This window comes from Mus musculus, chromosome 19 (genome assembly GCF_000001635.26).
Source record: "Mus musculus strain C57BL/6J chromosome 19, GRCm38.p6 C57BL/6J".
In the NCBI taxonomy this organism is placed as follows: domain Eukaryota; kingdom Metazoa; phylum Chordata; class Mammalia; order Rodentia; family Muridae; genus Mus; species Mus musculus.
The window spans coordinates 31,201,836-31,228,539 of record NC_000085.6 but is presented as its reverse complement, the minus strand read 5'-3'; the positions used below and the strand labels follow the sequence as shown (position 1 = coordinate 31,228,539).

The following is a 26,704-nucleotide window of genomic DNA, read 5'->3' as shown; positions in this document are numbered from 1 at the left end:
ACGAGAAAAAGGAGAAGCGGTACCACTAGGAGTTATCTGCCATAGTTCTGCTTCATTTAATAGTGAGAGAAAAGGGAAAATAATTAGTTGACCTGATCTTTCTTAGCCATTAAATAGCTTTGAAATTAAAAAATAGAGTTGAATTTTGATTCCCTCTTAATTTAAAGTGTTGATATTACAGGAATGTCTGAGTGTTTTCTTTATGTTAACCTAAGCCAATATTTTATAATATTTTATCGTAGTAATTGCAATTTCTCTCAAAGACACTACCAAATATGTATGCAAGGATACTTTTGTTCATTAAAACAGAAAGCTAGATGTTAAAAATTAGGAAAAAAAAGAAATTGATTTAAAGTTACATTATGGAGGAAATTAGTTTTATCCAATTGTGCTGCTTTTATTTGTGCTGCATAATTGAATCTGAAAAATAGCTGTTCATTAACAGTGTTCACCTCAAATCAAATTGTTCTGTTGTCTTAAATATAGTATCCACCATATGGCCAATTTATAGATTCATTATAAGAATATGATTCATTCATTTGCTCTGGTGTGAAAAAGTCTGGGTCAATAATGACACTATCTCATGTAAATACAACTAGATTGGTACGTCCTTTAGTACAAAAAGATGCTGAAGAAATCTGCCAAAATAGACCTCCTCTGTGTCTATATGAATGTGCAGTTGAAACGAGATGAATAAGTTACATTCTGTTAACGGAAGCAATGTGGGTGTGGCCTACTATTGGGAAGGAAGGGAATTCCTCTTTGCTTATGCTGGAACATTTGTGGATCTCTGCGACACATTTGGAGGTGGAATGAACTTCATGAATTTCTGAAGACTGGTACTTCTAAAGCACCCACACAGACCCAGGATCTGACGAATTCTTTTGAAGAGTTTGAGGTATTGCTGCATGACACTTGGTATTATTACAATATGTGGATAGAAAACATAAAGTGTAAACTTACACCATGAGACAAAAGGACAACAGTCTATACTTTCCCAGGCACCAAACAATTGTTGACATTTTCCTTTTACTTCTGAAGTTGGCACTTTACCCACTGAACTGTCTATCCAATTCAAATTATATAATATATACTTGTGGATGTATTTATGGATAGATAGATGAATTTTAAATTTATTTATTACAGTTTTGAGATTATAATTTTATCATTTCATCCTTCCTTTTCCTCCTTCCAACTATCCCATAAACTCCTATACTACTCCTTGCTCTCTTTCAAATTCATAGCCCCATCTCTCACTAATTTTTATCACATGTGTATACATATGAATTACTAAATACAGCCTTTTCACCTGTGTAATGTTACTTGTGTATATGTTTGCAGGGCTGACCATTCTAATTGATATGTTCTTCCCTGAGGAAGGCCATTTCTACCACTCTCACCATTTCTTAGCTGTGTGAAGTTCTTTCTGTGGGGTTGAGGCCTCACGGGCTTTCCCCTGCCCACTTTGGCGTGTCTATTGATGTTTTCCTTGTTCAGCTCATTCTTAGGCAGTCAAGTGGTAAGACTTTGTGGGAATCATGTCTGACATCATTACTAGGAGACACAGTCATACAGCAAGCTATCTGATCCCCTGACTCTTATAAACTCCCTCTTCTGCATTGTTCCCTGAGCCTTAGGTAGAGGGGTTGTTTTGAAGATTTATCCACTGTAAATGATGTCAACAGCACAGTGTTTTGATTGGTTGTTGTTTTCTCTAATGGTCTCCATTTGTTGTAAGAAAAGTTTCTTTGATGAGGAGTGAGAAATACATTTATCTGGGTATCAGGACAAATATTCAGAATGAAGTTAGGAATTATGTTGTTTTGGTAAATTGCTGGCTGTAGGTTCTCCTCTTAGATCTACCATTTCATTAGCCCTGGAGCATTGGCTAGGTTTCCAGACCAAGCATGGTTTCTCTCTTAATAAGTGGGCTTAAGTCTAATTGGTAAGCTGTTGGTTATATCTGTCAAGGTATGTGTGCTACTACTCTTAAGGTTCTGTGTCATGCTGGTCATTGTGGTTCATAGCCCTCATGACTGTTGGCTGCTTCCCTCCTTTAGACACTTGCATGGCACCTTCTGACATCATGAAAGCTAGTCCACAGGGAAGAGGCAATGAGGCCAGTTCTAGCTCATGTCAATGTGTCCAAAGTCTGTACTGTCTTCAGTCATAATGACTTCCACTTCTGGGGTTGGCAACCAAGGGCAATAGCAATACTCTATAATATTTTGGGAGCCTCTTGTACAACCTTGACCAACAACTCAAAAGAGGGATTCTCATGCCTGGTATTGGGTTTTTCTTAGGTGGTCTTTAGCTCTTGGAGGGAGCATTGACAGCTCAGATGAGAACTATTCATTTAAATTATATGTGCATCGTTATACACAGACTTACATATAGGTTTTTTAGATAAATAATTAATTCTATGAATTATTATTTTTCAGTATTTTCTTACTATAATTTTTCCCTCCTTCTATGTTTATCTCCCTCTTCCCTTCTTAATTAGAGTCCCCGTTTCCCAGTTCCCTTATTCAATCACTTGTACCCAGCTATTCCTCCTATATATTATATTACTTCACAACCCCTAAAGAAGCAATGGTTCCTTTCTACCCTCCCCCAACCAAGACATTTTTAAACAGTTGTTCAATGACTGAGCTGTTAATAGTTCCACAGCTGTAATAGTAAAATAATTCCATTGAAGTCAATAGGGATTATTTTGAGCACATGAAATCTTTGTAACTATTGTCTATACTTAAAAACAAAACAAACAAACAAACAACAAACTTACGCTCTTGTCAACATTGCTTATATCTGTGCAACGTATTTGTATTTTGTGGAGAATCTGTTCTTTATTAACCCAAAAGATAAATTTGTCTTTTCTCAGTTAGGAAGCCCAGTGGTCTTTTTCCAGTTAGTTCCAGATCACTGACTAAGAGGCCATAGGCATCCACTGCAGGTGCCAGGTTGTGCCACTGCTGTGTGCACAAATGGCAGGTGCTGCTCAATACTCTGCAGAGAATGTGGTGAGTCTACACTAATTTCAGCAACCAGCTAAGACTTGCCCACAGTTGGCTGGTATGATCGCATTAGTTTTGCAGCAGGCAACTTCTGAAAATGACTGTATTATGTAACTGCTATTGTCTTGCCTGTTGTTACAAAGCATTTATGTTCACATCAGTGCAAACCATCAGCACTCAGCCAAGTCAACTGAAAATGTTCCTTCCTCTATAATTTTACATTGGCTCAAAGCACAGCACTAAATTGCAAAGTAGTAGTGACACCAGTCACTGTGTGATGGCATCAAGTCTTTTACGTGTGATAGTCTGATTATAAAAATTGCCTATTCATCAACCAATCTTAAGATTTATGTTTCTGTATATTGTGTGTATATGTGCATGCATATATATGTGTGTGTGTAATTATATGTAATAGTGTGTGTTATGTATGCAAGTGAAATTCACATTTAAAACAAGCTTTTCTTTTTTACTCTGAAGCAATCATGATTGCTTCTGTCATCTATCCTTTCTTTGTTTTAATATTTCTGGTGTTGCAGTAATTTTTGATGAAGATTATTATGCTAAAGTGTGAATATAAATAGATAAATGAATGCGCACTTAAATCCAATGCTTATGGATCAATACCAAATTATTTACTATGTTCTACTGGGACAGCTTAGCAAAGCTAAGATTTCAATTCAGGAGTATAAAGTAAACTGAAATAAATGATTAGAAAGAGCAATAAAGGAGATAGGTAAGAGCAAATAAAATGAGGGAAATTTGTCTCTTGGTCTAAAATTGTGATGTATTATGTTGCTTAATATTAGGTATATCGATTGTTTATCTTTTCTATGCCATTTGTTTTAAAATGCTTCAAAAGGAGCTTTACTTTTGGAAACTATATTAAATTATCTATATTTCAGAAGAGATTAGTCTTTAAGCATTTTGCCCAGAAATGTCTTATAAATGATAACCAGGTCCTCTTTGACTCATTCCAACAGGCATTTTAGAGATATTTTGGTTTAATGAATGTAAAATAGAGGTGCTTATTAAAAGTTTTTCACCATAGCAAGTTCTCATACCCTTTTCTGCTAATGACACCCTACCCATGCTCCTTTGGCTTTGACTTGTTCTGCACCAGCTACTCCCTTCAGCCTCCTGACCCCTGTCAGCTCGTTGTTCTTCATCAGTAATCATGGGGTGGGAAGATATGGGAGATGACGCAAATTACCTTCAAAAACCTTTGATTTAACAGAGCCAGCCTACAGAAGTGCACATTTCTGAGTAGACACTGAGCATTTCCTCCTTCTGAGCTATTTTGTGCGCTTCCCCTTAACTCTTGCCTGAAAATACTTGTGCAGTAGACTGAATAGAAGCTTGAGCATAAAGGGAAAGTTCTTAGGTGCTTTCCAGTTGGAAAAAAAATGTAACAAAAGGTCTGATGTGCCCAATGTTGTCTATGGACAGTATTAGTGCTTCATGTGGACAAACTAATTTTATCCCAACAATTCTCGTTATGAATAAGATTATTATGAGATCTTGACTTTAAATAAGTTTTGGAGAAGTTAAGTGCCCAGTAAAACATATCCAAGTCATAAGCAAATACAGTCTATGTCCTGTTAATTAAACACAAACCATGAATAAATGAGACTTTTAAAATCTTTAATGCATGTGCTTACATGGTCACCATGCTGTCACTCTGTCATACATATTTTTACAGGTAGTCCCTAGAAGTCATGATAACCTGTCAACTATTATTGAAGCAACCTGGATGGACACTACTTCATTTTATGATTTTTTTTTCTAATTCTGTGATGAAAACTAAAAAGAGAAGTACATATCAAACTTGTCTTCTGTGAACCACTGTGTCTTTCTGTAAATGTCACTTTCATTTCCTCAGATGGAGGGATGATATGAGCGCCTTATTCACACAGCTTGGGCTGAGCCCAGAGTGTTTCTCTGTTCTAACTATTCCTAACCCTACCCCTAGAAGCTTCTAGCCTCCAAACAATCTAATCTTCCAAGCTAACTGATTCAATCCAACTTCTCTTGGCTTCTTACTGAATTGGTCTGCTTGGCCTCATACTAACTTTGGCAATATGTTGTAATCTTCTACCTCCTTCTCATTCTCTAGCTTGTTCTGTTTTCACCTGTATCTAGCTTGTTCTCTCTGCTACCTGGCTTTGTTAAAACTCTCTCAACACACACACACACACACACACACACACACACACACACTACCTCTCTCGCTGCACTGCTCTTAAGTAGTCTCCTTCCTCTGCTGTTTTCCTGAGAGTTGGGTGTATCCTGTCTCTGACTCATTCTGTCAATTCTTTCTCTGATTTATCGCATTGTCTGTCCTGCAATTAGACGTCACTTTCAAACATGGTTGCTTTCTTCTACAAACTAAACTTACCTCCATTGTTAGGGATTAAAGATGTGTCTGTTTTCCAGTCAGGTCATATTGTCATCAGAGCATGTCTATGTTCCAGGTGTATCACGTAGACCTAGTAAGTCTATGGATGTGATCCTTTGCCAGAGTATCCCAGTTGCTGGATTAAAATTCCTCTACAACCTTTTTGTGAATTCTTAGGTCTATACAGCCTCATTGGGCGTATTGCCATATCTTTCGTTAAAAAGACTATATAGTTGTTAGGCTACATAATTGTCTCATTTCCCACAGACACCAAACAAAAACAAAAACAAACAACAACAAAAACTTTGTAGAGGGCAGCACAACTAAAAGAAGCTGTCAACAATTGTATAGAATTTCCACATGATTACCCCAGATCATTATTATCTGAGGTCTCAGTTATTGTGGTCATCCCTGTTGTAAGTGGACATAAAAAAACACAGAAAAGCTACACTCATACTAAAGAACCATTTCTTATTTCCATAAATGAGTGGAGACAGAAAAAAAGCAAGGATGTCTCGAAGAAGACAGATGACATACTGTTGGCCCTTAAGCGCATTCTTTAAAGCAAAGTTGAAGCAATGACTACCCCTGAAGAGAATATTTTTATGAGTCTAGGTGCCTATTCATATCTCTCCTTTGAGGAGCAATGCAACAAGTTCTTCTTAATCATTAAGGGTAATAAGCTAGCAACCCCTCCCTCATCACTAAAACTATTTTTAAGATAGAGTCATAGAATCAGCAGTTGTTTTCTTGGTGATTTCATTTCAATGGTTAAGTCTTAAATTCTGTTATTTTTCTATTGGTATATATACTCAAAATTACTAGGTATCTTTTCCCTACACAAGTTTACAGTGGGTCATAGAGTTTTTATTTATTTGTATGTACTGCCAAACACTATTGAAAAGATTTTTGTAACCAATCTACAAAACAATTCTACTAAAATTAGGAAAAACAATGTATCTGGTTTCTCCACTCATTCTACATAGTACTTGAAGTGTTAGACAGCAACAGAAGAGAAGGAAGTAAAAGAGACATGAAAGAAAAATGAGGATGTCAAAGTGATCCTGTACAAGAGCCCCTTGAAATAGAAATGTCCTACCCAGAATGATCTTCATTGATAAAGGTCAACCGTCTACTTGAAACTGAACTTCACCTGTATTTGAATTGAGCATCTTTTATTCTATATTACAGTGAAGCAGTGGATGATTGTACCTTCATCTGAATTGGTAACAAATTTGCCCTTGTGGAAGTATGTGACTTAATAGCAGCTGAAGAGCTGTTCTTTGTTACTTTGATAAGAGCCAGTTCTTTTCCAATGAAGTAGGCCTTACTTGATACAAAGCACTTCCTGGATATATGATTAATAGGAACATGTACAGGATTTTTGTACCTTAGAAGAGTTTGGAATAAGAAGCTTAAATATTAGGCAGGAGCATAATAACAATAACGCCTTTGATTCCAGTTATTGCATTGTTAAGAAGTGTAACAATTTCTTCTTTCAACAATTATATTCATGCCATTGTGGTTATGCTTTTCACTTTCATTTGTATGGACTCATGGGTCTCTCTAGAGTTAGATTTTACTATATTCTTAAATTATCAAAAAAAAAACCTAACAACTTGTATTCTCAATGCGAACAGAAAAAAATCAATGAGCAGTTGTAAGAAAGAAGACATTGTAATCATTTCATACTTTCCAAACCAGAATAATATTTAAACACTGGTTTCCTTCTTTTCAAAAGAGTCTGTCTCCTACCTCTAAATTAACACAGCAGAGAGGTTTGGCATCATGATGCCATTTACCGTAATAAAAGCTACTTAATGAAGCTTACAAATACTGCTTAAAAACCCAGTGGTTTGACTATTGTGTTTGTGTCCTTGATCTATAGATAATCTTTAAAGCTTTTACTAAGATATATTACAGTTATTGTTTGTATCTCACCAAATAATTTGATTTTTCTTTGAAGCATTTTATATATATATATATATATATACTATAACATCTAATAATTGACAGTAATATCAAATTCCATTTATATATATATATATTTGTGTGTATATATACATATATGTGTGTGTATATATCCAAAATGATCCTTTCATTTGTTTTCTGACTGACTGAGCTATTTTCTTAATGAATGATTGATGTAGGAGGACTTAGCCCACAGTGGACAATGCTACCTCTGGGGAGGTGGTTGTGGATTATATAAGAGAGTAGGCTGAGCAAGCCATAGAAAACAAGCCAGTAAGGATATTTTCGCCATTTTCTCTGTGTTAGTTTCTGCTTCCAGGTTCCTGTTTCAAGTTCCTGCCCTGACTCCTCTAACCCATGGGCTCTAACTTGTAAGATGAAATAAACCTTTTTTTCCCTCCAGTTGGTTTTGGTCATATGTTTATCACAGTAACATAAAGAAGACTAAGAGAGGCTATTTCTCAATGTGTCTTCAGGAGTATCTCATTTGCAGCAACATTTTAGCAACAAATTTCTATTGGCTTGTTATTTAATATATTATCAGATTTTAATAGAAAATCTTGAGGTTCTGGGGAGAAACCTGCAATGTCTTTTCCATTATCAGCTGTTCTGAGACCCAAACTGTTTGCTTAGAACTACCACATTCTTCCTTCTGGCATTTTCCAGTGACCTAATTAAGCTGCCTTTGTTTGCCTGTAGGAATGTCATTTTCTTGCAATGTGCCCTGTCTGAAAGATGAAGTGTCACATTATCTTAAGGTTAGTGTGATGAGGCTAAGGTTATATTTTCTCATGTCACAGGGCCGAATTGACATTTTCATAGAAAACGTAACATTTCTATCTTTCTGATAAGGAAGTGGCGCCATGACCAAGGCCCTTTCAGAGGAGTTTTTCATAAAGTACAATACAGATGAAGGAAATGCCCTGTGGCCACTGCTTTTGTCCACTCTCATCACTCATTTATGTCACTGTCACAGTATTCATTTGCCAGCCATGGCCTAATCATTTGAAGTTAAGTTTGTGTTTACTCATCACAAGAAAATTATGTCAGCTCCAATAACATTTTGTTTCTTCCCTGTGTATCTTCAGATCAGCCCAAATCCCGTGAGTACCTGTGATGACTAGGTCTCTATTGAGACCTAAGGAAATACTTAGAAAATACAGTTGTTCTTTTATTGAGTATGAATATATAAAAGCATTGCTTCTATAATCCTTCCCCCACTGCAGCATCGCTGCCATGCCCAGTTGGTGTTTTCTGTCTAGTTAAACTGGAGGAAAACGCAGGCTCAGTATTAAAGAAACCACTCTGCAAACAAGGTTTTAGCTGATGCAATGCTTTGTGTTTTCTTTTACTGTTGTCCACCTTGAAGTTTGCTTTCCTGTGAACACTTCAGTAAATCATTTATAACTAGTACGAGTGGCAAGTGTCCCTTCTGAGATGTGTGTTTACTACCTGAGATGACCTGATTAGTTAGGAGAATTTCCTCTCTATTTACACACTTAGGAATCAAGATCTGATAGATGCAGAATTCCAGTAAAATGTAAAGGTTGCTATTATCCTCGGCTCCTTCTATTTCAATTTCATAATGTGACTTTTGGGGAGTTAAACAGAATGTCTTACCAGATTAGCAAAGCCTGCTTCGAGTAGCCCTGTGGTCTTCCTTCCTCTTGAACTTCATGTTGTCTGTGAGTTGTATCTTGGGTATGGCGAGCTTCTGGGCTAATACCCACTTATCAGTGAGTGCATACCATGTGTGTTCTTTTGTGATTGGGTTACCTCACTCAGAATGATATTTTCTAGTTCCATCCATTTGCCTAAGAATTTCATGAACTCATTGTTTTTAATAGCTGCATAGTAGTACTCCATGAAGGAAGCGCTCTTAAGAGGATTTTTAATGATTTTAATGGGCATTTATTAATTATCAAATGTACCAAATTCATGAGTATGAATGAATGGCACAATTCTTTACAAGTGTGTAGTTTTACAGGTCACACCCACAAACACTAACACTCTCCAACTACCATCTCTAACTTTTTGTCTTCTTTTGAGACCATCTCACACTGCAGCAAAGGCTAACCTTGAACTTTCCAGGATAACTTAAAACTCATACCAATTCTTCTATCTATGTAACCCAGGCTAGCTTAAAACTCACACCAATCCTTCTATGCTGAGCTTCTCCAGTTCTTGGTTTATAGTTTTATGCCCACCACATCTGACTCTCTTTTCATTTTAAAGTGGATTTCTCAGTGAGGATTACAGCTGCTATCACTATTAATAATTCATCAAAAAATCAGACAGCCATGTTATGGATACACTTACCTTACAGCCAAGATATATTTAACATTGACAGTTCTATGTATAATGACACAAAGGTTATTTCATGAGCCTCATATGTGTATGTCTTCTGTGGAATTGGCTGTAAAGATCATTTGTGAGGGAAATTCAATTTCATTTTTATACTTGTTATTTATTGAAACCATAGGAAATTCTTCTTGAGATTACAGCATTGACTTGTGCTGTGTACTGAAGTTTACATCTGCTCGTTATCTGGAGCTGGCAATGTTATGCAAGCATTTGACGAAGAATGTAGTTCACTCATCCATCAGGAGGTGTGATTTTAAGAATTTGTTCATAAGCAAGTTTTAAGTGAAACATTATGCATGTTTCTGTGGAGAATGTTTTGAACAGGAAATCTTCTATTTATTTTGACAGATAAATATTTACTATATGCTGATGCTCTGAGAGGGTTATAAATGCCAGTGGTTTAGAAATTTTGAAACAGTGATATGATATGTGAGATCCATTGATATATTTATTTAGGACCTCCTCTATCACTGAAAAATGAATGAGTGAGTGAGATTCTTATAAATGAGGAGCATTCTTCTTATAAGTGAATGAGATTCTTATAAATATATCACTAATACTTCTTTCTCACATTTGGTAGTAAAATATCCCAATGTATTCTTATTTTCCTCTAGGACAAAACTGACCATAGTCACATCTTTGAATCACTTTTTTGATTGTATCTTGCTACCAGCTGTCAGTTAATCATTCTGTTTTATCTTCCTTGGTCTTAAGTGACCAGTTTCTTTTTTTTTTTCTTTATTAGCAATGGAAAAATAAATCTTTGAGTATGTTCATTATTCTTATTATTCTGCCAGATCATTTTTCCCACTGTACACTCAGTTGAAAATACAGCTTACAATATTTCTTTCTTTACTAAGAAAACAACTTGCAGACACGGAGTCTCCATTATCACTAAGGTAATGGTGCTACTCTCTGTAGCTCAAGTGATGGTTGCATCAAGGAATTATCACAGAAACTCTCAAATAAATCTAAATCATTAGAATTCAGAATTTTCCCCACTGTAGTCCAGTAAGTAATATGTAATCTTAGGTTCCTGAGAAATTTTAAGTGGATCTTTTCTACATATTATTTTTTTATTTGCATGTTGGTCTTTGAGTAATAACAACATCATTAACTTTATATTAAGTCACCGAAAGGGGGTATGTTGGTTTTCCTGCACTTCATAGCATTCTGTGTCCTGTATATTATCTGTCCTTTTCAACCCCTTACCAAAGGAGGACACCTCCAGGTAACTGCTTCTCACTATCAGTAGCAAGACTATAATTCTCAATGTTGTTCCACACAGATAACAATAGTAGCACATAGTAAGGTCACAAGAATAAGTTTTCTAAGATCAAAAATTCAGGTGACAGCAGATGCTGGCGAGGATGTGGAGAAAGAGGAACACTCCTCCATTGTTGGTGGGATTGCAAGCTTGTACAACGACTCTGGAAATCAGTCTAGTGATTCCTCAGAAAATTGGACATAGTACTACCAGAAGATCCAGCAATACCTCTCCTGGGCATATATCCAGAAGATGTTCCAACTGGTAAGAAAGACATATGCTCTACTATGTTCATAGCAGCCTTATTTATAATAGCCAGAAGCTGGAAAGAACCCAGATGCCCCTCAACAGAGGAATGGATACAAAAAAATGTGGTACATTTACACAATGGAGTACTACTCAGCTATTAAAAAGAATGAATTTATGAAATTCCTAGGCAAATGGTTGGACCTGGAGGGCATCATCCTGAGTGAGGTAACCCAATCACAAAAGAACTCAAATGATATGTTCTCACTGATAAGTGGATATTAGTCCAGAAACTTAGAATACCCAAGATATAAGATAAAATTTGCAAAACACATGAAACTCAAGAAGAACGAAGACCAAAGTGTGGACACTTTGCCCCTTCTTAGAATTGGGGACAAAACACCAATGGAAAGAGTTACAGAGACAAATTTTGGAGCTGAGACAAAAGGATGGACCATCTAGAGACTGCCATATCCAGGGATCCATCCCATAATCAGCCTCCAAATGCTGACACCATTGCATACACTAGCAAGATTTTGCTGAAAGGACCCTGATATAGATATCTCTTGTGAGACTATGCCGGGGCCTAGCAAACACAGAAGTGGATGCTCACAGTCAGCTATTGGATGGATCACAGGTCCCCTAATGGAGGAGCTAGAGAACGTACCAAAGGAGCTAAAGGGAACTGCAACCCTATAGGTAGAACAACAATATGAACTAACCAGTACCCCCCAGAGTTCGTGTCTCTAGCTGCATATGTATCAAAAGATGGCCTAGTCGGCCATCACTGGAAAGAGAGGCCCATTGGTCATGCAAACTTTATATGCCCCAGTACAGGGGAATGCCAGGGCCAAAAAGTGGGAGTGGGTGGGTAGGGAAGTGGGGGGGAGTGTATGGGGGAGTTTTGGGATAGCATTGGAAATGTAAATGAGGAAAATACCTAATAAAAATATTAAAAAAGAAAAAAAAGAATAAGTTTTGTATTTAAGAAAATCACCTGGAAATTTCTTTTTCAAATCAAATCAACCCTCCCAAGTTTATTGTGAGCATATTCCTCTAGCCCACAAGAAATCATATGAAATGACAATTAATTTTCACACACTCTAGGTCATCAATTAGAAATGGACATGAAATGTTAAGTTTCCTGTGGCCCGTGCTCGTTTGAAATCAAATCTCTTTTTCCTCTGCCTTGAAAACCTTAGTTTGGTGATAGGTCATTAATTATTTACATCGGAGTCTCTCTTGTAGTGTTTCTGCTATGGACACCTAAGTCTCCTTGTTATGCCTCCTGTCAGTAGACCCTATTGACCTAAGATGCTGGAAAATACAATTCAGCTTCTTCTAAAATCACTTAAAGTTTCTTTGGATTAAATGTACTATGAGAAGTACTTGGCTAGACCAAGCCGGTTATGGGTATAAAGTAACATGTGAAGATGGTATAATTAACCTAATTAGTTTTTTTAATCTCACTTCATTTTTCGAAGGCATGTTTAATTAATATGACAGAAGATTACTTAGTCCCTAATTGCATCTGAACTTTGCTCAAGGCTGGCCATTGTGTTGACTGGTTTTAAAGTCTTACTGCCACCTCCTAATCTATTCTCACTGGGATTTGTTTTTTCCTTAATAATTTAGGAGCTACAAGAGAAGAAGGGATGATAGATGATAAAAGCTACTGCTCCATCCATTAGACTGCAAATAAAACCTCCTGTAACTCTGCTGTGACAGAGAGCTGTCCAACAAAGACCGCTGGGGTCAGGGACTTAATCACTACAGTTGGTAGGGAAGAATGATGTAGGTGGTGTCCATGATCCCATGACCAACTAGCTAAACTAGATAGGTTGGTTAGAAAGGAATCAGCTAGTTGAGTATCAGATAATCAGCTGCAGCATAAACAGGTTTTAATCACTATCGTTTGTCTACGTTTTTTTAATTAGCCTTCTAAGCAAGAATCCTATGCACCAACTGTTGACTTCCCCATCTGTTCCTCAACAGACAAGAAGTGACCTTTTGAAAATTTCAAATTCAACTGTGGCACTCCCTTCTTAAGACCCTTGTTTGGCTTTCTCTGCTTTTCTGGGGAAAAATCTCAAACTCCCTAAGATTCAGCACATTCGTTCACACTGTATTTGTAGGTGCACAGATTTCACTTGTCTGGAGTTGGAGATGCACTTCTTGCTCCAGTTCACATGGCTCCACATCTGAAGCCAGCTGACACTCAGACTCCAGACTCACCTCCTGCCCCAGTTCTCATATTGTGTTCTCCTCTTCTAAGTGATTTGTTCTTTCCAAAAGCCAGCTTCCTTTTCAGTTTGGAATGACTTTCCCTTCCCAAATAGACTCTCTTCTACCCTGCTTCTCTAACTAATTGCTGATTCTTTTTTCATCCAGTAAATTCAAAATCCAACTCACCCTCTTCCAGAAGCCTCCTGAGAGGCACCACTTTGGTCTTTCCTCAGCAGCCCAGAAGCACCTGTTCTATTGCTCTTGCACAGTTGTGTTCTTGGTTTAGTTACACTTCTGCCTTCAATAGATTGCCAACATTTGAAATAACAATGATGGTTTTATTCATCAACGAACTCTAGATTTCCCAACCATACCTAAGATACATATACTGAATATCCTAGAACAAAGACTCTTTCAATCTGTAAGTGACAAGCTCTGTCTTCAACCCAAGGCTGTGACAACACCTTACCATAATACCTTTGGTATGCTCTTAAATAACTGGAAGATTTTGTGGTTTTCTTAGTTTGCATGGTGTTGCTGTGGTAATCACCATGACCAATAGCAACTTGGGGATAAAAAGATTTATTTTAGCTTATGATTTTATAGTTGATTGTGAAAGGAAGACAAGCAGGAGGTTTAGGCAGGAACCCAGAGGCAGAAATGGAAAGAGGCGCAATGGAGAAATGCTGCTTACTGGCATGTTCTTTCTAGATTGTTCATTTTGCTTTATTATACACGCCAGGACAACCCACAATGAGCTGGCCCTCCCATATAAATCATTAATAGAGAAAAATGCTCAATGGTCTTACCTACAGATCCGTCTTATGGAAGCATTTTCTCATTTGATGTTCCTTCTTAGATGACTGTACCTTGTATCATGTTGAAAAAAAAAACTAACTAACCAACTCATTGGTTCTCCTCAGATATAACAAGAGAGATCCTAGCCTAGGTGGGTATTATAACTGCTCAGGGAAGTCTAAAAGCCCCTTGAGCGCCCAAAGAAAATAATTATGGAAAGCCTGGATGACTGTACTGTATGGTTACACATATTTTTTTTCTTCAGTGGTGCCATTTATTCATGTTTATATTTTTGAGAGAATGGTAGGGGGAAAATAAACTGAAATTTATAAAACTTCCCTTTTTTTACTCTTTTTTTTTTCTGAATTTCCTAAAATGTTTTTGCTATTGAAGTACACGAGGGCTGTCACAGTTTCCGAAGCTTTATAGCTCTGCCATTCCCAGTGCAGATGGGAGAGTATTCCCTTACCATCAGAACAGCAGCAATTTCAGATCAAAGCTCACTAATCAAATTGATTAGCTGCCCTTGGAAATAACTTTCTGGAAAAGAACACATTCCCTTTTTTTAACTACTTTTGGCATTATCTATTTTTCAGTATTGAGCAGAGTGAAGTTTTATTGCTTAGGGACGTTCACTTCACTTGGGAAAGCAAACTTGAGAGAAAGAAAACTAGGGACTGTCTTTATTGAAGAAAAAGTGGAAGAATAAACCTGTTAAGAAAAAAAATAGCTTTAACTATCTTCTATAGCAGAAAGTCAAGTTAAATATCTGGGAAAGACTATACTATCCATAATCTCATAGAACTCAGACTCTGAAGGATCTATATTATATCGGGTTCTAATCTTAGCATGTGGAGATATAATAGAGGCTTGATTCTAAGTGAAGCTTCTGTAAGCACCCAGCTTGTCCCCTTTTCGACTAGGTAAGGTAGCTATTGAGAAAAGGGACTATAGACATTCGAAAGCTAGGTGGATTAATAATTTATTCTAGTTCTTCACTTGATGACTTGCTGGGCAAGGAGGAAAGGGACAACTTTGCTTCTTTGAGTCTGTTTATTTCATAACCAAAGAAGCACATTATTTATTGCCTCATCTAACCTAGTTCTGACCTTATCTGATCCTGATTAGTCCTCGTTTTTACACACTTAGAAACCATTTTATCTGACCTTGGTCAAAATGGAAATGCCCCAAACTGGAAGAAAGAAATAGAAGTGAATAGAAAACATGAAGAAGTAAAGGGGTTATGGAGAGAGAGAGAGAGAGAGGAAGAGGGGCAAAGGGGGCAAGAGGCAGAAGGAAAACTACAGTTAGGGAAGGGAAAGTTTTAAAAACTAAGCTTTGCAGAATTTTCAGATTACCAACCCTTACAATAAAGCAGCTATTTCTACTAATATGAACAATTAATATTGTCTTTCCATCATGCACAAATCAGCTTAGTTTATTAGTGGCAAAATTATCATTCAAGTGTATGAGAAATGGAGTTTTCTTCTGATAAGAATAAAATTTGAAAGGTCTATTCTAAGGCTTATTTATTATATATACTTTCATATGATTTTTATAAATATTATAAAATGCTTATTGTGAAATTATAACACTTCATATGATATACTTTATAAAGACAATAATGTTGCTGACAAGTATGAAATAAGCCTAAATATTCAGTTATATTGACATTTAACTTTAAATGCGACTCTTTATATATCTCACATATATCATATGAACAGATTTTTTTCTTTCACCCTCTCTCTCTCTCTCTCTCTCTCTCTCTCTCCCCTCCACCAGATGATAGTGCCCACCTAAAATCAGTCCTTACTCTCTGATTCTTCCATGAACCCCTTCTTTTGACCCTGTCCTCTCATTGTTAGCCACTACAGCTCTTAAGCTGAGAATGCTATCATTTCTATGGTATTACAGATAGGAGATGCTTCACGTATCGATAACTAAATGTAACTTCCTATGGCCCACAGTAGACACCGGAGTTTTGTGCTGATGGGTCTTTTTTCCTGGCACAAGGCCTCTCATACGAATATTTCTGTTCAGTTGATACTGCCATGTCTCGATAAATTTTGAGTAGTGAGTGAAAGGGGCTTGGAGCTTTGATTTGTTCCAGAAGACCTGAAAAATACTCGTGAAGTTGTTTATGAGTTATGTACTTTACTGTCACAGGCTTTCGGAACTCAAGTCCTGCTCTTCAACTGGCTGTGTGACATGAGCAAGACACATGTGCGTCTTGAACCTTAGAGATCTCATGGAAGGAAAGGATCATAAGTGCATGTGAGCACTTCGCCTTGCTGTATGGAGGACATTTTTTTCTTTCATCCAGAAATATGAAGAACATGCTCTGGGTCCACCTAAGTGATCAGTGTAGAGCTATAACCTCTCAATGTGTAGCTGTAACCTTGGGCCACGCATAGGCCTCAGCTATGGATGGAGAATCCATGAACACAGGTTTTAACAAGGATTCTGGATGATGTGAAGGGCTAACAATGCTTTAGAAACTTCCTGAAAGGCTTATGTCCAATTTTAAAATAAAAACCAATGAGAAATTGATTTGAATACATGATTTATAGTTTCTGACCATGCTGGCCCCTTTGTCTTCTCTGTGTTTCCTTGTGTTCTGTATATTTTCATTGAAAGAAATATATCCTGATGCAGACATATTTGGAGCATTAGAAACTTTTGCTCTTTTTGTTTTTTTTTTTTTTTTTCAGAGCTGAGGACCGAACCCAGGGCCTTGTGCTTGCTAGGCAAGTGCTCTACCACTGAACTAAATCCCCAACCCCCAAAACTCTTGCTTCTTGCTTTCTTAACATTTGAATAAAAATTATCAAGACCAACCCTGAAGGTTTATTTGGGTTCTACTTTAATCATCTCCAACAATATAAGATAATGTGGAAGCTGAGGCATTAATAAAATAAAGAGGTTTTTTATGTCCAAACTATGTAAATGTTTAAAGAAATCTTACCAAAATACATCAAGTCCTGGCCAAATTGTGGTTACAGAAAAGAGCTAATCTTGGCAAAAAGAAAGACAAAGGCAAAAATATTCTTCTTTGAATAAGAAGGTTTTGTGATCTAATAGGGATCTTTCTGAGTTTGAAAAACGTATTTTCATTCATTTATTCATATTTCAAGAAGTAACCCTGTATCAACATGACTTCCATGATGACCACAGTTGTGGTTTCTGTGTTGACCAGATCCACATTGCTCACTTCACCCTACAGGGTGTGTGTGTGTGTGGCAATACTAAACACAAGACCAGCCTTGCTAACTGCTCAGTAAAATAAGAGCACGTGTAGGCTCAATTAGTTATAAAAATTATTAGTGGTTAATGCAAATGGATTAATGACAGAACTGTGTGTGTGTTCGAGTTCCTCTCTCTCTCTCTCTCTCTCTCTCTCTCTGTGTGTGTGTGTGTGTGTGTGTGTGTGTGTGTGTGTTGGTTTGCTTGTTTTTAAAGCAAACACTCTTGAGATCTGAAACAATAACTAGGTGAGCCAGAAAAGAATCAGTAAAGAAAGCCACAGTGATGGAGTAGTTTCCTCAGCTGGCCTCGAGACAAGCAGGTAGATAAGAATCTTGACAGTCTTCAGCATTAGGCTTCTGACAGATCAGTGAAGTGAAGGTGTGAAGAGAGCAGAGAAGGGGAAAACCCCATATACACAAGGGATGTGCCCTCTGTGTGCTCTAACAGGAAACAGCATTACCAACCAGGGCACAGAAGAAAACTGGCTCCACTGATCCCCCACCCTCACCCCCACCCCCACCCCCAGCTCCCCCTATCGCTTACTAATGCACCAGAGGATGTAAATAATGCATACAGCCGATTGCATTAGAGACAATCGTCTCCTTATTGCATGCATAAGTCAAAAGGCATGATTAGTGCATTAGAGACAGAGGCTCAATTCCAGATTGCATAGCCTCTTTGCCTAATGAATTTCACAAATAGGAAACTTGAGTGCCTAAGCAACCAAACAAGACTATGGCTTTGTAGTTTGCCTCATAGAATACCTTCCTTTGTACCATAAAATTTAAAGAGGTAGTTTATGAAACAAATAAAAGCTTTCTGGGAGAAACTATCACTAAGTAGAGAAAACACACAAAGTTGTAATGGCAGAATATTGCACTGTTCTTTGTGATGCAATGAGAAATAAAACTTCTATCTCTTTTTCAGTATAGGCAAGGCAGTTCTGAACAAGCTAATGTTGCATGCTCTCTGTGATTGCCTCTGTTGTATCTTCTACGCATCATCACACATTTATATGATCTACAGGATGTTTATTCACAGATATCTTTTTAAGTGTTTAATCAGTATGTATTGATTATATTAATAATAGCTTTCATTATGGCATTTTCATACATGCATATAAGGTACATTTACTGCTGACTTCTTGCCTTCCCTCCTACTCCTTCTGATCTCCTTCATCATCTCCTCTAGCACCTGTCAGCTTATATATATATTTTTTATGTGACTCAACGAGTTTTCTTAGGGAGGCTTCCTTAAGCATAAGTGAGAGAGTTTTGACAGGAGCAGGGACAACTCACTAGTGGCTACACTGTTTTAAAAAAGCTCTCTTTCCCCAGCAGCTATCAACAGATGTAGCAGAGGCAGCCATTGTTGTGAGCTCAAGGCCATCGTAGACTATGCAGTGATTTCCAAGTCACCCAAGGGTTACATTCCTCTAGTAGAATCATCATCAGTCAAGTACCCTGGCTTTATCAGAACAGGAATTGTTGAGGCCACTGCCCCCTGTCTCATGTGCTTCTCCGGGCCCCGTCTCTAACAGCCTCCTATGGGGTGATCAGTATGTTTACTCTAAGATGAGCCTTGTGTTTTCCCATCCCCTCTAAGTGGAGTCTGTTTAATAGCAGAGAGCACCAGATGACTTTTCAGGTGCCAGGATCTGATGGGAGCTTAAGTAGGAAGTTTATAGCCTAGCATCCAGTAAAGGCCACACTAGTTTCTATTGTATGTAAGAAAAAAACAAACTATAGATTAAATAGGAACATGCTACTTTTTAAAATCTCTATTCTGGATGGGCATTGTGGCTATTGCCTTTACCCCAAGCACTCAGTGGTCAGAGGCAGCCATCACTGTGAGTTCAAGGCCAGCCTGGACTACACAGTGATTTCCAAGTCACCCAAAGATTACATAGTTTCTTCTCTCAAAAACAAAACAAAATAAGTGAAGAAAAAGTCACAACAACAGCAAACCTTTTCTCCATTCTTTATTTGTACTGTCACGTTAACAGACCTTCCTTCCTACTTGATTGATTTTGAGTTGTTATGCACTGTTTAATAAACAAACTTTTAATTTTAAAATAGTTATGGATACTGCAAAGGAATCACAGAAGCTTCTCCTAAGTCCCATGTCAAGCTTTTCTTGATCTTGGTGTACCAGACCACTATATACTATAAAATATTATACTACTATGTCAGGGTTACAACAAGTGAACCAATCTCTATATATTGTTGCCATCTGCAGTACAGTTATAATGTGTGTGTGTGTGTGTGTGTGTGTGTGTGTGTGTGTGTGTGTGTGTGTGTGTAAGAGAGACTGAAAAGAAATATTTTCAATATAGTTAATTTTTTAATAGACTGATTAGAATGTGTATGTCTATTGTTTGTGTTATGGTCACAGAAAAGAAGGTTATCCAGGAAACAGAGCCAAGCTTGCTTCTTCTACACCATCTCCTGATACCTCAGTTATATTTACTCATAGAAACAAATATCTGTGAGACATGTGTCTTGGATGTGAACCAACTTCTAGTAACTGACCACCTTGCATTTAAATAACCAGTTATTTAACAGCAACAAGAATCAAGGTCTTTCATTTTTCTGGGAAAACTAGTATCAATCTAATTTTGATTTCATCATAGTCTCTTCTACTCATGGGGCATCCATTAATAACTTGTTGCATTAAAAATGTGAGACATTTTAAAATATATTCAGGGTTCAAATAAAGAACTGACAAAAATAAAAGCAAAAGTGTCTCACCAGTTGTACATACTCGCTTGCACATCAATTGTACACACTCAGTCACACACATACCAGCTCCACACAGTTACATACATATCAGTTGCACACACTCACTTGCACACCAGTTCCACACACTCACTTACACACCATTTGAAAAGCTAGGCAACAGACAAAATAGAAAAACGAAAGGGCCTAGAGCTTTGGGGCAAATTCTTTTTAAAAAATTATTTTATTTATTTACATTCTGGTCGTTGTCCCTCCTCAGTCCCCACCCCAGTTGTTCATACCATTTTTCTTCTCCTTTGAGACGTTGCTTCACCCCACCAGACCTCCCCCTTCCCTGGGGCCTCAAGTCTTTCAATGATTAAGAGCATCTTCTCCTACTGAGACCAGACCAGTCAGACCTCTGCTATATATGTGTTGTGGTTGGGGGAACATCCAACCATCCTTTGTATGCTCCTTGTTGGTGGCTCAGTCTCTGGGAGTTCCCTGAGATCTGGGGCAATTCTTAATGAAATCAATGTGGTCTCTGGGCTTTTCTTCATAAATTGCTATACCAAGAGAACCAGTGATGGGTTTTTGTTGATGATGATGTTAGTTTTGTTGTTTGTTTTCTGAGTAAAACAAGAAGTGAGCCCCCCCCCAAAGCAGTTGTGAAGGTGCCCACACACAACTGGACTTTATTCCAACCCCGACATGATTGTCCTTAGAGTTAGAAACGTGAAAGTTAATTATCCTGTTGGGTTTAAATGGATGACACACCAGCCAGCAATTTAAGTATTAAAGCGCATATGAACTTAGTCTCAAATATATCCAATGTGTGAACTAACTGTACCTATTCTAGCAGGTCATGTGTTCATACAGAGTCTTTTTGAATAGACTCTGCTCAGACTAGAACAAGGTAAGCTCATAGAACTTCTAGTCACGCACACAGACATTTGCTTTTGTTTGGCGACAAACACCTGAGATATAAAGTTAGCACATGTAGACCAGGATACTCTCTCCAACTTTTATAAATAAGAACTGGGAGTTCAGAGAATAATATTATTTATCCAACAAGGATGGGGTAAGGATCAACTGAGGGTGGTAATGTTCTTGGGGTGGATGGTTTCATTGTGTTCTGACATCATAATGTGTCTGGAAATAGAAAAATAGAAAAACAAATTATATAGAAGCACCCCCCTTCCCCCGCTACCAAAAAATACTTTTGAAAAATTAAAAAAAAAAACTTATGTAAAAACAATTAATGAATGTAGCAACTGGCATTGCTATTGGACTTAAATACTGCTTAGGTGCTAAATGTAGAAAACATAATCTCTGAATCTAGAGGCAGGAGAATCAACAAATACTAGGAATTCAGATGTTTGAGAAGGGATTTGATAGTTTTACTCATGGCATGTCAACAGTAGACCAGAATGGAGAGCATCAGGTCCCAGAACCCTAAAGCTGCAGTTAGATGTGTCCATCCAGAGCTAAGATCCCCTGTGTTCCCTTAGATTCCTCCTGTTTCATTAATTCATTTGAGTCTTTACTGAGCAAACATTATGAGTATCTATATGCTCCTGTGATGGTTTGTATATCCTTGGACCAGGGAGTGGCACCATCTGAAGTTGTGGCCTTGTTGGAATAGGTGTGACCTGGTTGGAATGGGTGTGTCACTGTGGGTGTGGGTATAAGATCCTCACCCTAGTTGCCTAGAAGTCAGTCTTCCACTAGCAGCCTTTGGATTAAGACATAGAACTCTGGCTATTATAAATAAGGCTGCTATGAACATAGTGGAGCATGTGTCCTTCTTACCAGTTGGGGCATCTTCTGGATATATGCCCAGGAGAGGTATTGCTGGATCCTCCGGTAGTACTATGTCCAATTTTCTGAGGAACTGCCAGACTGATTTCCAGAGTGGTTGTACAAGCCTGCAATCCCACCAACAATGGAGGAGTGTTCCTCTTTCTCCACATCCACGCCAGCATCTGCTGTCACCTGAATTTTTGATCTTAGCCATTCTGACTGGTGTGAGGTGGAACGCCAGGGCCAAAAAGGGGGAGTGGGTGGGTAGGGGAAGGGGGGTGGGTGGGTATGGGGGACTTTTGGTATAGCATTGGAAATGTAAATGAGCTAAATACCTAATAAAAAATGGAAAAGGAAAAAAAATAAAATAAAATATAAAAAAAAAAAGACATAGAACTCTCAGCTCCTCCTGTGCCATGCCTGCCTGGATACTGCCATGCTCCCACCTTGATGATAATGGACTGAACCTCTGAACCTGTAAGCCAGCCCCAATTAAATGTTTTTTTTTTAATAAGACTTGCCTTGGTCATGGTGTCTGTTCACAGCAGTAAAACCCTAACTAAGACAGCTCCTTACACAACTTTAGATGTTGGCAGCCAAGCTGTGAGGGAAATGAGTTGAGTTTTGTGTTTGATTACATGTGTGTGTGTGTGTGTATGTATGTGTGTGTGTGTAATAATAATAACAACAACAGTTCCTAGTGACAAGATAGCAGCACAGCATGTTCAGAGTCCTTTGTAGAATTGTTATCTGCATTTTCAAGAGCTAGCTATAAGAGTATAAACAATGCTGACAAACAAAATGGGACACAAATGCCCTGATTAAGGAACCCAGGAGGGCTAGAGAAGTAGGAGAGGCAGCAGAGTCGGGCCAAGAATACCTCAGTGAAGCTGGACACGTAGAAGGACGCTACAAGCCACCTGAAGAATAAGTTCTCTGAATTAGCATCAACTTAATTTTAAAGTGTTCTCCGTTCATGCTGAAATTGACCATTCTGCTCTTTCTTTGAATACTCACATTGATCTCTATCCTCAGCGCTCACAACTGCTTTAGTGAAAATGGGAGCCCTGAACCTCTCCCCACCAAGATGCCCCACCTTCTTGGATAACTTTCTCGATCAGCATGGGCTTGTTTCTAGCCAGTGCTCATACACTGCGGTTTTGCACACCTGAGCATTTGGGAAGACCTTACATCCCAGTGGGGTTTCATTTAGCACAGTACATCTTCCTAAAGGACAAGCTGAGAACTTCACATTGCACGATTCAGGGAGAGGTTGTAGAAACGGCAATTAACTGGCTTCATTTTAAAATTAAAACTGTCTTGGTGTCATAGAACATTTCTCATGAAACTTCTTCACGACTGGCAAGCTTTGGCCCCTACATTTCAGGGGTAAAAGGCATTGGGGTGTTTTGTTCTGAATTCTTGCTCTTCTTGTTCTTTGCTTGTATACATCATTGCCAGAGGATTTTCAACTCATCAATGGAAAAATGTCAGCAGCTGCTAATGTAGAGAGAGCGTGCCATTTAAACGGGGTGTTGAGTCATATTCTGTCCTCATAAGAAAAAAATACTTCACTCAAGTTGGAAAGTACACTTGAGGCCCTTAATTCTTAAAATTCGTCTCACAGATGTTACTATAATTAACTGAAAAAAATACCAGTTTTATCTTTATCTCCAGTCTTTTCTGATTAGAAAGTTGTATAGCACAAAGAATAGTATGTGTGTGCACATATATGGGCTAGTGTGTGTGTGTGTGTGTTAGTTAATATTGAACTGAAGGCTTTGTACATGGTAGGTAGCCTATTACCATTGAGCTACTTTTCCAGCAATTTTTCCCTTGCTTGCCTTGACTTCAAAATGTAGCCCAGGCTGGCCACAACTTCAAATTGTTCCCCCTCAGCCTTCTGTCCAAGTAGTTGGGATCATGGATGTGCAGCATTACCTTAGTTCTTCAGTTTGACCAGTGAGGGGTTCATTGCTTCGTTATCCTTTCTGAGGTATAATTGACTATACGTAGAGCACAGACCCACACGAAATAACTTCATTCCTTTCTCTGTGTTGCTTCAAACCCAAATTTAGATTTATAACTGTTGACCTTTCTATTAAGGCAACTTCAAATCGCAAATGTTTTCTAATTTCCTTCTACCCTATACTGAGAAACACACAGAATCCAATTTTCAGACCAGTGTGAACATTTTTACAATAGCATTGCATGTTGGCTTCAGACTTGTCTCTCCACATGCTGGGAAATGACAATTTTAAGATGTTCAATGTGCAGGAAAAGACAGAGCCATTGGTCACCTAACTGGAATGACCAGGGTGGTATGGAATGCTATTTTATAAGAACATGGTAGACAACAGGTAGAAGGTGGTGGTGCTGGGTGTGGGGCTAAGAAATTAACACTAAATGCAGCCAAAGATCTCAATCACAAATGCATGAGAAAGGTGCCACTATGCACAGAAGAGAAAACCAATGTCAAGAAATGTGTGGTAGCTTGTCAGACACTCTTCTTCTAAGTGAATAAACCAGGTTTAATAGTGAAGCAAAGCTTCAGGAACCTACCCAAACTGTGGTCTTGTGAGGTTAGAAAAATTACATCTCTCTGCCTTTATCTCCTTAGCTGTTAAGTTTTCTACATTTGTGCTGCCCTGATTTGATTGTGTGAGTACTAAATGGAATAATGCATTCAAAGCACTAAATGAAATAAACACCATCACTGTCAGCACACAGCAAGTTAGCGCTACAAGATAGTACAGTTTATTTACACCACACCTTCCTTATTGGCAATGCCTCATCAGAAGCTCTGGCATATTTGATGCTCCTTTAAATAATTTAAATGTGATGATGTAAAAACTAACACTTCAATACTAATCTACCTAAGCCAGGTGACTATACATGATATAATTGCATTGCCGTACAGAAGAAAAAAAAAGTGTATATTTTCTCAATGCTGGCACAAATTATGCTCTTAAGCTATTATGAATTTGACCTAGTGCATTATTTGATTAAGTCTATTTTAGAGGAGTTTGTGGGCAAAAGGATCCATGATTCCCCTGAAAACGGACTGGTTTGATATCTTCCTAAAATTGGTATGTGAGGTGTCAGGACAGGTTGGGAAGAAAGATCACTCCATTTAAAAATCATCGTACCACCTCTGTTATAGTGCCTACGTGGTCTTAAGGCTGCTAGGTTACTAATAGAACTGGTGCCATCAAAGCCTAGAAACCATAGTTTCACATAACTGTATACACATGTCCAGTAGTGATGTGTGTGTGCCTAAATACCTTATACTCGAGAACATGTCACTGATCTCAAAGAAGTTCTGTGGTAAGACGTTGCAGGTTTGACCTTGGCTCCATCATTTATCATCACAGATGGTTTGAAAGTTTGTGTAGAGTCACTGACCTTGCTTTCCTCCACCTAGAAATGGAGAGAACAACCATTTAAATAATTATGGTTGCTGTGAGTATCGAGTTTATATAACAGATCTGTGGAAGTCGGTGAATAATGTTAGCAGCTATTGGCAAAATTACGAGAAGCATCTTTCCTTTCATTTTTAAGAAAACAGTCCATTGAAAGAATCCTTCAATGACAGGCAAAAATATGCTACATTGAACTACACATGTGTTCTGACCTCATGGGATTAAAATACTAATACGTGTTCTCAATACTGCTGTGCATTGTCCTGGCTATCTGCTTAGAGGTTGCTGGCAAAGGCAGGATCAGAATATCCAAGTGTTGTGGAGTTATAAAATAATACCGACATGTGATATAAAAATGGGCTTGAGAGAAAGAGAGGAGGGGTGGTTCCTCTGGGGGTGTCGTTCACTTTAGGAGAAATTTAAAGACATCTATGACAAGGATTAGAATTTTTTTTCCAAGTGAGAGAGTAGCATAGAGTCATTTATGACTGTCATATTTGAACACACAAAATTAATTTTTTTTCAGAAAGTCAATTTGCTTTATGGATGGCCTCTGTTTCTTTTCTTTTGTACCTTCCTAGGTGAAGTATATTCTTCTAAACTTTTCTGACAGCCCTTCCAACTGGAAGTCCTCAGCTATGTCAGAAATCATTATTTCAGCTACAACTGTGCTATGTGATATTATGCATTTAGGTTGAGACTTTCCATCAATGGGAAAGCTAAAATATTAAAGTGATTTAAGGATCATTCTTGGGGAATACTCAAGAGGAATCACATTTGAAGAATAAGTGGCTTTCTGTTCTTTACAGACTACACTGGAGGGATCTACCACACAGAGAATGGTGCCCCTTGGGTCTCCTAGGTCTGGCCAGTGAGTTGGAGTCAGGGAATTAGAAAGTTTTTAATGCTAAAGGGCACCCTCCACCTCCTCAAGGCAACTGTTTACACGTGAAAAAGAGGAGCCTTACCATGAGCTAGAGTAAGAATTCCCGTTTTTGGCTGAAAAGTTGACTCAGCAGGTGAGAGCATTGACTGCCCTTCCAAAGGTCCTGAGTTCAAATCCCAGCAACCGAATGGTGGCTCAGAACCACCTGTAATGAGATCTTATGCCCTCTTCTGGTGTGTCTGAAGTCAGCTACAGTGTACTTATGTATAATAGTAAATAAAATCTTTGGACAAGAGCCATCAGAGCTGACCAGAGTGAGCAAGGCTGATCAGAGTGAGTGGGGTTGACC

The 26,704-nt window shown here is 38.0% G+C and overlaps 1 protein-coding gene and 1 long non-coding RNA gene across 4 annotated transcripts in view; both read left to right on the top strand.

The window, feature by feature from the left end:
* Prkg1 (protein kinase, cGMP-dependent, type I) overlaps positions 1-26,704 on the top strand; it is a 1,200,782-nt gene that overhangs the window by 536,729 nt on the left and 637,349 nt on the right. The window lies entirely within an intron of this gene.
* 8430431K14Rik (RIKEN cDNA 8430431K14 gene) lies at positions 12,144-14,997 on the top strand. Its single transcript, NR_002849.1, has one exon. It is a non-coding gene; the product is annotated as an RIKEN cDNA 8430431K14 gene (long non-coding RNA).